Source organism: Symphalangus syndactylus, chromosome X (genome assembly GCF_028878055.3).
Source record: "Symphalangus syndactylus isolate Jambi chromosome X, NHGRI_mSymSyn1-v2.1_pri, whole genome shotgun sequence".
Lineage (NCBI taxonomy): Eukaryota > Metazoa > Chordata > Mammalia > Primates > Hylobatidae > Symphalangus > Symphalangus syndactylus.
In genome coordinates, this window is record NC_072447.2 from 54309994 (window position 1) to 54322384 (window position 12391).

At 45.8% G+C, this 12391-nt stretch overlaps 1 non-coding gene across 1 annotated transcript; it reads right to left on the bottom strand.

Annotated features, from left to right (window-relative positions):
- Nucleotides 1-3793: 3793 nt before the first annotated feature.
- LOC129476564 (U7 small nuclear RNA) lies at nucleotides 3794-3854 on the bottom strand. Its single transcript, XR_008654994.1, has one exon. It is a non-coding gene; the product is annotated as a U7 small nuclear RNA (small nuclear RNA).
- Nucleotides 3855-12391: the final 8537 nt, after the last annotated feature.

Genomic DNA, 12391 nt, shown 5'->3' on the forward strand with positions numbered 1-12391 from the left:
CACATCTCTGCAGAGAAGATTCCAGCAGCCTCTGTGGGAACCCAGTCTAATGTCCAATTCTCACTGTCGGATCTTTGCTTTTTTTGTTGTTTTCCATCCTTAATCCTTCCTGCTGGAATTTAAAACCACTTCCTCACTTGATGATTTTTTTTTCTCTTTTTCCTAGAGCTGGAGAATAGCTGGCCACCAACTTCAGGGAAAGACCCCCTTATATATTTTTATATATTTGAGTGTGGGTATTCATGTTTACGTCTCCAGGCTGAATAATCCCTGTTCTTTTTAAGATTGCCCATCAGTCCTGTTTTCCAGGCATTCAATCAGCTTTGCGGCTGTAAGCTGTCACCCCCAGCTGCTCATTGTAGCTCAGGCTGCGGGCTCCTGGAGACCACCAGATGCAGGTTTAACCCGGAGAAGTTCACAGGAGGGAGGTTCCCCAGCGGCTGTAAATCACCCTCTCCCTTGCCTCCTCCCTGAAGCTGGAGAACAAGCCCCAGCTTGCTATGAAGGCCATAAAACTTCTCTTCTTTAAAGGGGCCCTTTGTTGAGCATGTTCACTGTAGCAGGCGTGCAAGTCCACCAAGGGCCCATAAAACTTCGCCAGGCTTTGTGTGGGTGACCCCACAGGCCCACGCATCAGCAATCCCACCCTTACGCCCGCAGTGGAACTGTTGCCGGGTTCACCCAGAAACTGACTGGCCTCAATTTGCCTTGTGATTTGTTCGTTAGCTTTACAAGTGGCTTTTGAGGCCAGACAACCCCTCCTAACCCTGAATACTGCATCGGTGGGAGTTCAGGGACTGCCCGGGGACTGCTGGAGGAAGGGGAAGGGGGTTGGGTCACAACGGAGATTTTAAAACAATTCACCTTGGGCGTTCGCTGCCCTGAACAGTGAGCCAGGATTGGGATACGGCTGGGCTGTCCTTAGGGTGTTTTGTCTCTTGCCTTCGCCAGCCTCGGCCAGTGCCCTGATCCCTGAGAGGCCTCAGACGCCCTTGCCTGCTCCTGGGTGCCGAATCCACTCTAGCAATTCTACCAGCCTTGGGAAATTGAAGTCCAAGCAAAGCCAATCAGCGGGAGGTTAATATTATACTTATTTCATACATAGTTCAGTGGTTAACAGCACAGGCTTCAAATCACCCAAATGTCCATCAACAGAACGGATATTCATATGATGGGATATAACAGAATAAAGTGTGGATAGAGGCAGCCACATGGACGAGTCACACATACATTCTACTGAAAGAAGGAAGCCAGGCATATGAGAGTCAATACTATCCACTTCCATTTGTATGAAGCTTAAAAAGAGGCAACATTTAATCCATGGTAGTAAAAGTCACAACGGTGGTTACCTCTGGGTGGCAAAAGGGGGATGGGTATTGACTGGAAAGGAGTATGAGAGAACTTTCTAGGGGGTGTTAGAAACGTTCCATATCTTGAACTGAGTGGTGGTCACCTAGATATTTTTATATATGAAAAGTAATTCAGGCCTGGTGCGGTGGCTCATGCCTGTAATCCCAGCACTTTGGGAAGCCAAGGCAGGTGGATCACTTGAAATCAGGAGTTCAAGACCGGCCTGGCCAACATGGTGAAACCCTGTCACTACTAAAAATACAAAAACTTAGCCTGGCATGGTGGCACACGCCTGTAGTCCCAGTTGCTCTGGAGGCTAAGGTGGGAGAATTGTTTGAACCTGTGAGGCAGAGGTTGCAGTGAGCCACTGCACTCTAGCCTGGGCAACAAAGCAAGACTCTGTCTCAAAAAAAAAAAAAAAGAATGAATTAGTGGATTAAGAATTATGTCCTAAATAGACAACTCTCAAAAGAAGATATACAAACAGCCAACAAACATATGAAAAAAATCGCAACATCATTAATGATCAGGGAAATGCAAATTAAAACCACAATGAGATAATGAGATACCACCGTACGCCTGCTAGAATGGCCATAATTTTAAAAAATCAAAAAAAAAAATAGATGTTGATGTGGTTGTGGCGGAAAGGGAACACTTCTACACTGCTGATGGGAATGTAACCTAGTACAACCACTATGGAAAACAGTGCGGAGATTTCTTTTTTTTTTTTTTGAGACGGAGTCTCGCTCTGTCACCCAGGCTGGAGTGCAGTGGCACGATCTCGGCTAACTGCGAGCTCCACCTCCTAGGTTCAGGCCATTATCCTGCCTCAGCCTCCCGAGTAGCTGGGACTATAGGCACCCACCACCACGCCCAGCTAATTTTTTGTATTTTTGGTAGAGACGGGGTTTCACCGTGTTAGCCAGGATGGTCTCACTCTCCTGACCTCGTGATCTGCCTGCCTCAGCCTCCCAAAGTGCTGGGATTACAGGCATGAGCCACCGAGCATGGCCGGAGATTTCTTAAAGAACTAAAAGTAGAACTACTATTTGATCCAGCTATCTCAGTACTGGGTATCTACCCAAAGGAAAAGAAATCATTATGTGAAAAAGACACATGCACACATGTTTATAGCAGCACAATTTGAAATTGCAAAAATATGGAACCGGCCTAAATGCCCCATCAACCAACAGGTGGATAAAGAAAATGTGGTATATATACACCATGGAATACTACTCAGCCATAAAGAGGAACAAAATAATGGCTTTTGCAGCAACTTGGATGCAGCTGGAGGCCATTCTAAGTGAAGTAACACAAAAATGGAAAACCAAATATCGTATGTTCTCACTTATAAGTGGGAGCTAAGCTACGAGGATGCAAAGCTGTAGAATGATATAATGGACTTTGGGGACTCAGGGGAAGCATGGGAGCAGGGTGGGGATAAAAGACTACATACTGGGTACAGGGTACACTGCTCGGGTGATGGTTGCACCAAAATCTCAGAAATCACCACTAAAGAAATTATCCATGTAAACAAAAACCACCTATACCCCCAAAAACTATTGAAACAAAACTAAATAAATTAATTAATAAATAGTAAAATATTTTCCTAAAAAAAGAATTATGTTCTAATATTATCTAATATTAGAAATATCTAATATTAGAAATATGTTCTAATATTATCAATATTAGATAAAATAGGCTGGGCGCAGTGGCTCATGCCTGTAATCCCAGCACTTTGGGAGGCTGAGGCGGGCGGATCACCTGAGGTCAGGAATTCGAGACCAGCGTGGTCAACATGGTAAAACCCTGTCTCTACTTCTATTAAAAAATTAGCCAGGTATGGCGGCACGTGCCTGTAATCCCAGCTACTCGGGAGGCTGAGGCAGGAGAATCTCTTGAACCCAGGAAATGGGGGTTGCAGTGAGCCAAGATTGTGCCACTGCACTCCAGCTTGGGTGACAGAAAGAGACTCCGTCTCAAAAAAAAAAAAGGTCAATCTGGCAATAAGGCATAACCTAATCACAGGAGTGATGTGCCATCATATTCATGAGTCCCACCCATACCCAAGCAGAGGGGAATCTATAGAGTGTGTGCTTCTGGGGGTGGGAATCTTGGAGGCCATCTCAGAATTCCACCTACCACACAACGTATGCTGACCCTATGCTAGACACACTATTCACTGAGACTGTAGCATTCTCCCAGCTATAGCAAGGGCTTCCCGGACCACTCATTTTGAGAACTTCATGCTCATTCTTGGTTACAAAAAATATGTACATTATTATAAAATCTGCTTAAAGGGGTGCCTTTGGGCTGCTGCATTGTAGCTATGTTATTGACATTGTAGAATATTCCTGTTCCAGCTCATCACAGCAAAGATTTGTAATATAAGCTGGGTCCTATTTGTTCATTGCAAATTTTGATAGCCTGATTTGGGGGGAGGTGGGGCTTTCCAGTAAAAACCGAAAAACCTGCTAGGCAATCCTAAAAGAGCTGTAATGCTAGCCTGATTCTTTTTAAAGAATCATTCACCAAAGAGAAACCAGTCACCAAAAAAAACAAGACTGTATGATTTCACTTATATAAAATATGTAGAGTAGTCAAATTCACAGAAACAAAATGTAGAATGTTGTTTGTCAGGAGTTGGTCGGGGGAGTGGGGAGTTGTTGTTTAAGGGGTATAGAGTTTCAGTTTTGCAAGATGAAAAAGTTTTGGAGATCCTATTTCATGACAATGTAAATATACTTAACACTACTAAATCATACACTTAATAATGGTTAAGGTAGTAAATATTATGTTATGTGGGATTTTTTCAGCACAGTTAAAAATAAAAAGGGGCTGGACATGGTGGCTCACACCTGTAGTCTTAACACTTTGGGAGGCTGAGCAGGTGGATTGCTTGAGTCCAGGAATTTGAAACCAGCCTGGGTAACATGGTGAAACCCTGTCTCTATTAAAAATACAAAAAAATTAGCCAAGTGTGGTGGTGTATGCCTGTGGTCCCAACTACTCGGGAGGCTAAGGCGGGAGGATTGCTTAAGCCTGGGAGACAGAGGTTGCAGTGAGCTGAGATTGAACCACTGCACTCCCGCTGGGGTGACAGAGCAAGACCCTGTCTCAAAAAAAGGTGGAGGTGGGGGGGGAGGGAAAAAAAGGAAAAGAAACATTCATGAAAGCTTTATGTGATCTGAAGTACGAAAGAGCTCTTCAGAGCAGCCTCAGGACCAGGAAAAGTTAGTAGAGTTGTAGCAGATGTGGTGGGTTTGCTCTCTTGACATTCATCCCCCCCACTCTTTCTCTACACCTTCCTCTACTGCAGAGCCTGGAGAGCTAAAATCTGCACTTACCAGACCCTCTTGGAGCTAGGGTTCTGGTTGTGAATTCAAGTCTACCAACTAGATGCTCTTCCAGATGATTTGGAAGATGGGGCAAGAGCCATGTCCCATTGGCAAGCATGATTGTAGGGCCAGTGAGTTTCTGCAGCAATCTTCCAGTGTCCAACACTAGCCTAATGAGTGTCAGTTGGCAGTTGCAGCAACAGCATGAGTGTCTTCCTGATCCCTGGGTCCCCGCTAAAGCAGCATGCTCTTGAAGTCACCAGTCCCCATAGAGTCTTCTAATTCCCACCTTCCTGATTGAGGTAGAGGTAGAGTCGCTCCCTTAGCAGGCAAGTAGTCTGTGCTGTCACTCTGATAGTCATTCTTAGGGGGCCATCCCAAAGCCTCATCTTCCCTTCTATACACCAATTTTGCAAATACTCAGTTGCAATAGACTGAATGTTTTTGTCCCCCAAAATTCTGATGTTGAAATCCTAGCCCCTAAGATGATTGTATTAGGAGGTAGGGCCTTTGAGAGGTAACTAGGTCATGAGGGTGAAACCCTCATGAATGGGATTTGTGCCCCTATAAAAGGGACCCCAGAGGGCTACCTTGCCCTTTCTGCCATGTGAGGACAAAGTGAGAAGACACCATCTATGAACCAGGAAGTGGGCCCTCACCAGACACTGATTCTGCTGGAGCCTTGATCTTGGACCTCCCAGCCTCTGGAAGTGTGAGAAATCAATTTCTATTGTTTATAAGGTACCTTGTTTATGGTGTTTTGTTATAGCAGACTGAATGGACTAAAACATGGTCACCAGAATTAAATCCCTTTCTGCTTAAAATAACTGGAGTGATTTCTTTTTCCTGCAACTGGACCCTGAGTGTTGGTCATACATGATGAGACTCTATTTGCAATTTGATCATTCAATTTTGCAGGGTTTTGGGGGCATCTGATAGAGATCGGCATTGCTGACTTTTTCCAGTGCTGTGCTGCCCCCCTTACGTGGGGCCTCACCCCCCAAGCTGGACCTTACCATCGTTGAGCAATGATCTCTTTCTCTCCTTTCTCTTCCATGACTATTTGAAAACGATTTCCCTCTGCTCAATCTCCCTACCTCATTGTAGCAGACCCTAGGGCTGTCTGTTCAAGATATACCTCCACCTCCTTTCAGCTAACGGAACCCAGTTTTGTTTGGGTATTAGGCAAAAATCTTTTAACTTCAGGTAATACTCTCTGTGATGGGATTGTGACCCAGTTCTGGCTAATAAAGGGAAGTCTCCTGGGAGTCTCCTGAAGAGAATTTTTCTTCCTTTATAATAAAAAGGAAAAATAAAAAGCAGTGAGGAGAAGTTTTCTCACCACCTGACTGTCCATGGCTTCCTATCCTAAACAGGCACTTGATGCCTGGAGCAGCAGCAGCCATCTTGACACCACGAGGTGACAAGCACAGGGAGAAATAGCTAAGGACGGCACAGCAGAGTGGCTGACAGAGCTGAGGCCTCAATGGCAACCAATGAACTGTGGACAAGCCCTGGAACTGTCTACCTCCAGACTTCTTGCTAGCTAAGCAGTAGAGGTTTAAGCCACTGTTGGGTGATGGTTACCTGAAGTCAAAATCCCTCCTAAATGGTACATCTAACCCATTCCCGATAACTCTCCAGATGCCCTTGTTTTTGACTCTACAAAGAAAATTGAGTCCCTTTCCTGTCCTCCACCCCACCAACACACAAGCTTTCTACCTTCCCTCTCATCTCATGGCAAGCCTCTGATCTGTGGTTAATCTCCTGTGCTCTGGACGCCACCTCCTCCATGATGTAGGGACCTCAGCTCAGCAGTCAGCTCCTTTCTCTCCCACATCTTCCATCTCAGATTCTCCAGCAGCATCTTCTCAACTGTGGTCTTGAGTCAGCACCCCAGGCTATGTGTACAGGATTGAATGAACATGTCACCTTCTCATCACTGGATAACTGCTTCTAAAGCGCCCCTTTTGAGTGCCCTGGATGAGCCTCTAGGAGATGAAAGAAGCAAGAGTCTAAGGGTTTTGAACCGTCCTCTGTCTCCAGAGTAAGCGGTTGCCGGGACCATGTGTGTTCACTATGGGTGCTCAGGCCACAATCAACGCCTGCCTTCCACTGCGAGGGCTGTGTCCCTTCTGCTTTTTCTCCTCATTTTTATTGAGGGCATATTTTCTTTATCTTTAAAGCTTTTATAGCTTTGTCTCTCTGCCTCGTTTTAGTACATTCTGTTGTTATGATTTATGCTGCTTTTACTGGCTCTTTACCCTCAGCACATAAACATGTTTAAGTTTTCCACATCTTAAAAAAATAAAATAAAATAAAAAACCCTTCCTTGACCCTGTGTTCTCATCTAGTTTCTGCATTCTCTCCCTCTCTCCCCGCCCCTCTCTCTCTGCCCTCTTCATTGTCAGCTCTTCAGAAGTCATCTGAACTTGAAATATTTTCTTCCATCCCACTCAGTCTTTAACTCTACTGGCCAACTCGCCTCTCCAAGAACCAGAAACTCAGCCCGGCTTTGCTTAGCACAATGGGGGGTTTTATTGGCAGGATGCTGGGAATACCTCAGGGCTGTGGGAAGAGAAGACGGGAAGAGGTGCTGCTGGGCCACCAGGATCCCCCGAGACTTTTTTCTTGTGGCCCCCGCACTCTCTCTTCTCTGAGCTTCTCTGTTTGGAGTGATGGCATTCTTTCCTCCATGCGACTCCTAGCTTCTCCAGAGCCTTCTATCTTGTGGCTCCCACCACAAGATAGCTACCTTGTGGCTCTCACCACAAGGAAGGTTCCCACCCAGGGAAGATTCAACTTGTTCATCTTCATTAGTTCCAGTTTGAAAATCCCAGGGAAGGGTTCTGATTGGCCCACTGTGGGTCAGGTGTCTTCTCATGGATCAATCAGCCATGGCCACAGGAGTGAAAGTCACACAGCAGAGAGAAAACCACAGCTGGCTTCCTCCCTACCAGCAGTGCTTCACTGAAACTACTCTCATCCACCTAGGGGCGCCCCACCCACACGGCTCAGGTCTGACCTCTTCGTGTGCCCCTGCTGCTTCCGATTGCTGCTATCTGCGTGAAGCCGTGGAGCACTACTGCTTGTGTGTACAACAGAGCAGCAGGGCCAACTTCAACTGATGATGCTCAGGTGTATAAATACCGCAGCTTCCTCAACCTGCGAAGTGGGCTAATGTGTTGGGCAAAGAGATGAGCCCTCCAGGTTCCCCTCCAAGGAGAGATTCGTTGCCCCAGTTGAGCAGACAGCCTCCATCCAGCTGCCAAGAACCACCTCGCCCAGAGGCACTTCCTCCCCCGGGGTAGCCCACAGCCAATGACTGGTCATTTCGTCCCACTCCGAGACAGCACTGGCAGGCTAGACACACTTCAGCGTTCCCCATGATGGCTCCAGGCTTCAACAGGCCAGTTTTGCAATTCAACCCCTCCCTCTGCCTAACCCCACTTCCTCCTCCTCCTTCCACAGACGTTCCTAATGACGATCTTGCACGCCAAACTCCATTTCAGTTTCTGCCTGTTGAGAACCTAGCCTGTGACAGAACTGAGCTCTGTGTTCCAGACTGTCTCTCAGAGGTCCCCCTTGGGACTGAGCGCCAGTTGCCTGCAGTGGGAACTGGCTTCGTGACACTCCCTTTATTGCTGGCTTCTCTCTCTTGTCCCACACCCCCATTCCCAAACCCATATTCTCTGAATCTCCTAAAATCTAAATCTGTTTGCTCTCAAGCCCTTCTCTTGAGATCTGCTTCTGGAACAACTCAGACTCAGACACCAGGACTTTCTTGCTGTTAAATCCAGATGACCCAAACTTTATCTGCACTGTGTACCACTGTGACCATGAGCGCTTTTTGAAACACTTTCCTCCCTCAACTCCCTGAAACACTTTTCTGCTTCCCCTCTGGCCATTCCTTCTTCCCCTGCCCACTTCCAGGGTTGACAGCCTGGCTTGTTCTTGCAGCCAACCCAGCTGAGAGGACCTCAGTCATTCCTCTGGAGCTGACTGCCACTACACAGGAATGACCCACACTGTTCATTTCCCACCCAGATCTCTCTCTCTATCTCTGTGTTGAACTCTGGACTCATATATCCAACTATCTCCCACCATCTCTACGTGGATGTCCCACAGACACTTCAAATCATCATGGCAGGACTGAGCTCCTCACCATTTTCCTAAGCTGGCTTCTCCTGCTATACTCCTTTCTGTATTCTCTTCCCACATTCCCCATCTCAGCAAATGGCATCACTGTCCTCAAAGCCAGCTATTCTGGGAGTCACCCAGCCTCCTACAAGTAAGTGTCCCTGCTCCCAGGCTGTGACATCTGCTAGCCACGTAACCTTGAATAACTCATGAAACCCCTCTCAGCCTCAGTTTCTGCATCTGTAAAATGGTCTGTTAATAATAGTACCAGGCCGGGCGTGGGGCTCATGCCTATAACTCCAGCACTTTGAGAGGCCAAGGCAGGTGGATCACTTGAGGTTAGGAGTTCGAGACCAGCCTGGCCAACATGGTGAAACCCTGTCTCTACTAAAATACAAAAACTAGCCGGGCCTGGTGGCAAGCACCTGTAATCCCAGCTACTCGGGAGGCTGAGGCAAGAGAATCATTTGAACCTGAGAGGTGGAGGTTGCAGTGAGCTAAGATTGTGCCACTGCACTCCAGCCTGGGTAACAAAGCGAGACTCCTTCTCGAAAACATAAAAAATAATAGTACCTACTCGGTAGAGTTGCTCTGAGGTTTAAAACAAACTATAGGTGTAAAATGCTTAGAAAATGATATGGCACACAGTAAGTGTCTTAGTCCCCTTTGTGCTGCTATAAAAGAATGTCACAGACTGGGTAATTTATAAGGAACAGGCATTGATTTCTTGCAGTTCTGGAGGCTGGGACATGCGAGATCAAGGTGCTGGCAGGTTTGGTCTCTGGTCCAAGATGGTGCCATGTTGCTGTGTCTTCCAGAGAGGAGGAATACTGTGTCTTCACATGGCAGAAAGTGGAAAGAGAAAAAAGAATGAACTCTGTGGAACTCTGTGTCCTCATGTGGCAGAAGAGCAGAAGAGAGTGAACCCACTCCCACTAACTCTTTTTATAGTGGCATTAATTCACTCACGAGGGCAGAACCCTCATGACCTAAACATTTCCCCAAAGGCCCCACCTCCCAACACTCTTGCATAGGGATTAAATTTCTAACACGTGAATTTTGGGAGATACATTCAGATCACAGCAGTAAGCATTCAACGATGGGTAGTTTTTCATTATTGTTTTTGCTTTTGTTTATCTTTATCCTTTCTAAGGCTCTCCTCACTTTCTGTCTTGTACCATAGGTACTTACATGCCATCTTTAAATGCTCAACTGGTCTGCAAACTTCTTTCTTTTTCTTTTCTTTTTTTTTCCTTGAGACAGGGTCTCACTCTGCTGTTCAGGCTGGAGTGCAGTGGTGTGATCACGGTTCACTGTAGCCTCGACCTCCCAGGCTCAAGCAATCCTCTTGACTCAGCTTCCTGAGTAGCTGGAACCATAGGAACACACCGCCACACTTGGCTAATTTTTTTTTTAATTTTGTAATAGAAGCAGGGTCTCCCTATGTTGCCCAGGTTGGTCTTGAACTCCTGGGTTCAACTGATCCTCCTCCCTCAGCTTCCCAAAGTGCTGAGATTACAGGTGCAAGCCACCATGCCCAGCCGTGTCTGCAAGATTCTTGAAGGAAGAAGGTACCTTATCTATCTACCTATCTATTTATCTACCCATCCATCTATCATCTATCTATCTATCTAGATGTCTATCTGTCTATACCACTGTTGCCTTTTACTCCTACTTCCTGGTGGCCATACTCACCCTCAGATGAGGTTGCATTGGAGTGACTGGGGGATTTTTTTATATATATATCCAACTAAGGGGAAGTTGAGTTGAGGATATATTTAAGTTAGGTTTAGTGGAATATTTTGTGTGTACTGTTTTGTTGTTGTTGTTGTTGTTGTTGTTGTTGTTTTGAGGCAGAGTCTTGCTCTGGCACCCAGAGTAGAGTGTAATGGCGCCATCTGGGCTCACTGCAACCTCCGCCTCCCATGTTCAAGCAATTCTCCTGCTTCAGCCTCCCGAGTAGCTGGGATTACAGGCTTGTGCCACCACATCGGGCTAATTTTTATATTGTTAGTAGAGACAAGGTTCCAACATGTTGGCCAGGCTGGTGTCGAACTCCCGGCCTCAGGTGAGCCGCCTGCCTCAGCCTCCCAAAGTGCTGGGATTACAAGTGTAAGCCACCTTGCCTGGCCTTTCGTGTGTACTTTTAAGACGTTACTAGCCATCCCAGTGTCAGAATGGCTTCTGGGAAACTCTCGCCACCCACTGGATCGACTCTCCAGTTGGTTCAGGCCCAGAGGTTAGATCTCAGTGTAAATCCATCTTATGGTGTCCAGAACCAGAAGTATAGTGGAAGAGAAACAAGGTTTGAAAAGTATGGGGTCAGAAACTACTCTGTGGAAAATTCAGACATGAAAATTTGTAAGCAGAGGATTCAGTTGCCATCCAAGCCTAGACAAAATGGAAATTCTCCCGTCTGAAATATATTCAGTGATGCAATGTATACAATTGTGAAAGTACCATACATTTTTCGTTTCTGATGGAATGTATGTGAAATAGAAAGGATCAGAATTCCTGGTTTATAGGGCACAAACCTACATCAGTACAAAAAACAGAAAGCAGGTCTGTGTGTGAAGTCACATGTTTTATCCAGCCCAGTGAATTGGACTGCATCTTGGAGTACCTGATGTCCCTTGTCCTGATGAAGTCTGGCAGTTCCAGATGAAACGGCAGGCCAAATTGCCACTGGCACAGCAAAATGCCCTAAAGAAACATATTTATCAACGAGTCAATTTTTATCCCATAAGAGTAATTCGATTACATAATTATGTAGCCCTGCACAATGTAGAGGAAATTTAAGAAGGCATTTGAATTGCCCTTATATGCCCTAATTTCAGATTAACTATATAATATATATATTAAATGTATTAAATGTGTGTGTGTATATATATACATACACACACACACACACACACATTTTTGGAATCATTGATCCCACTGAAAATCGATCAACCAGTATGCAGCCAAAAATGGCAAGATTAAGAACTACTATAGAGGTGTGTTAGGCCGTTAATTAACAAAAACATTTTGTTACATTGTCTGAATTTTGTGAGGTTTAGGGTACTTGTCAACTCTTCAAAATTCAGAATTTCTTGCGATTTCTTTTCATACTAAAGTGTGTACCTGGAATCCTATATACTGTTACTTAAAGTGGAATTTCAAAATTGTGTAAGTTCCTGGCCCCACTTTGCCTGGGTCCTCGTCAAGTGTCACCCCTGACATGTGTAGTACACACCACACAGCACACACATTTCCACAGGCGGTCATGCTGGGAGGTGTATCTCTTGGTGGAGGCAAGAAAGGGCCAAGGGCCTTGATGGAGGTAAAAAAGGCTATGGTTCTATCATGTAATAGAGCCGGGACTTGGAATCCACAGAGGTGAAACGGTGGGGCAAATCCAATCACTCGGCTTCCACTTTGGGGATTGAGGCACAAGAATGGCAAATAGAAAAAGAGGAGGGGGGTTAGCAGCATCCATGGTCTCTTTAAAAAAAAAAAAAAAAGAAAGAAAAGAAAAGAAGAAAAGAAAAAGAGGAAGGGGAGAAAAAGACCCAAGTAGGTTG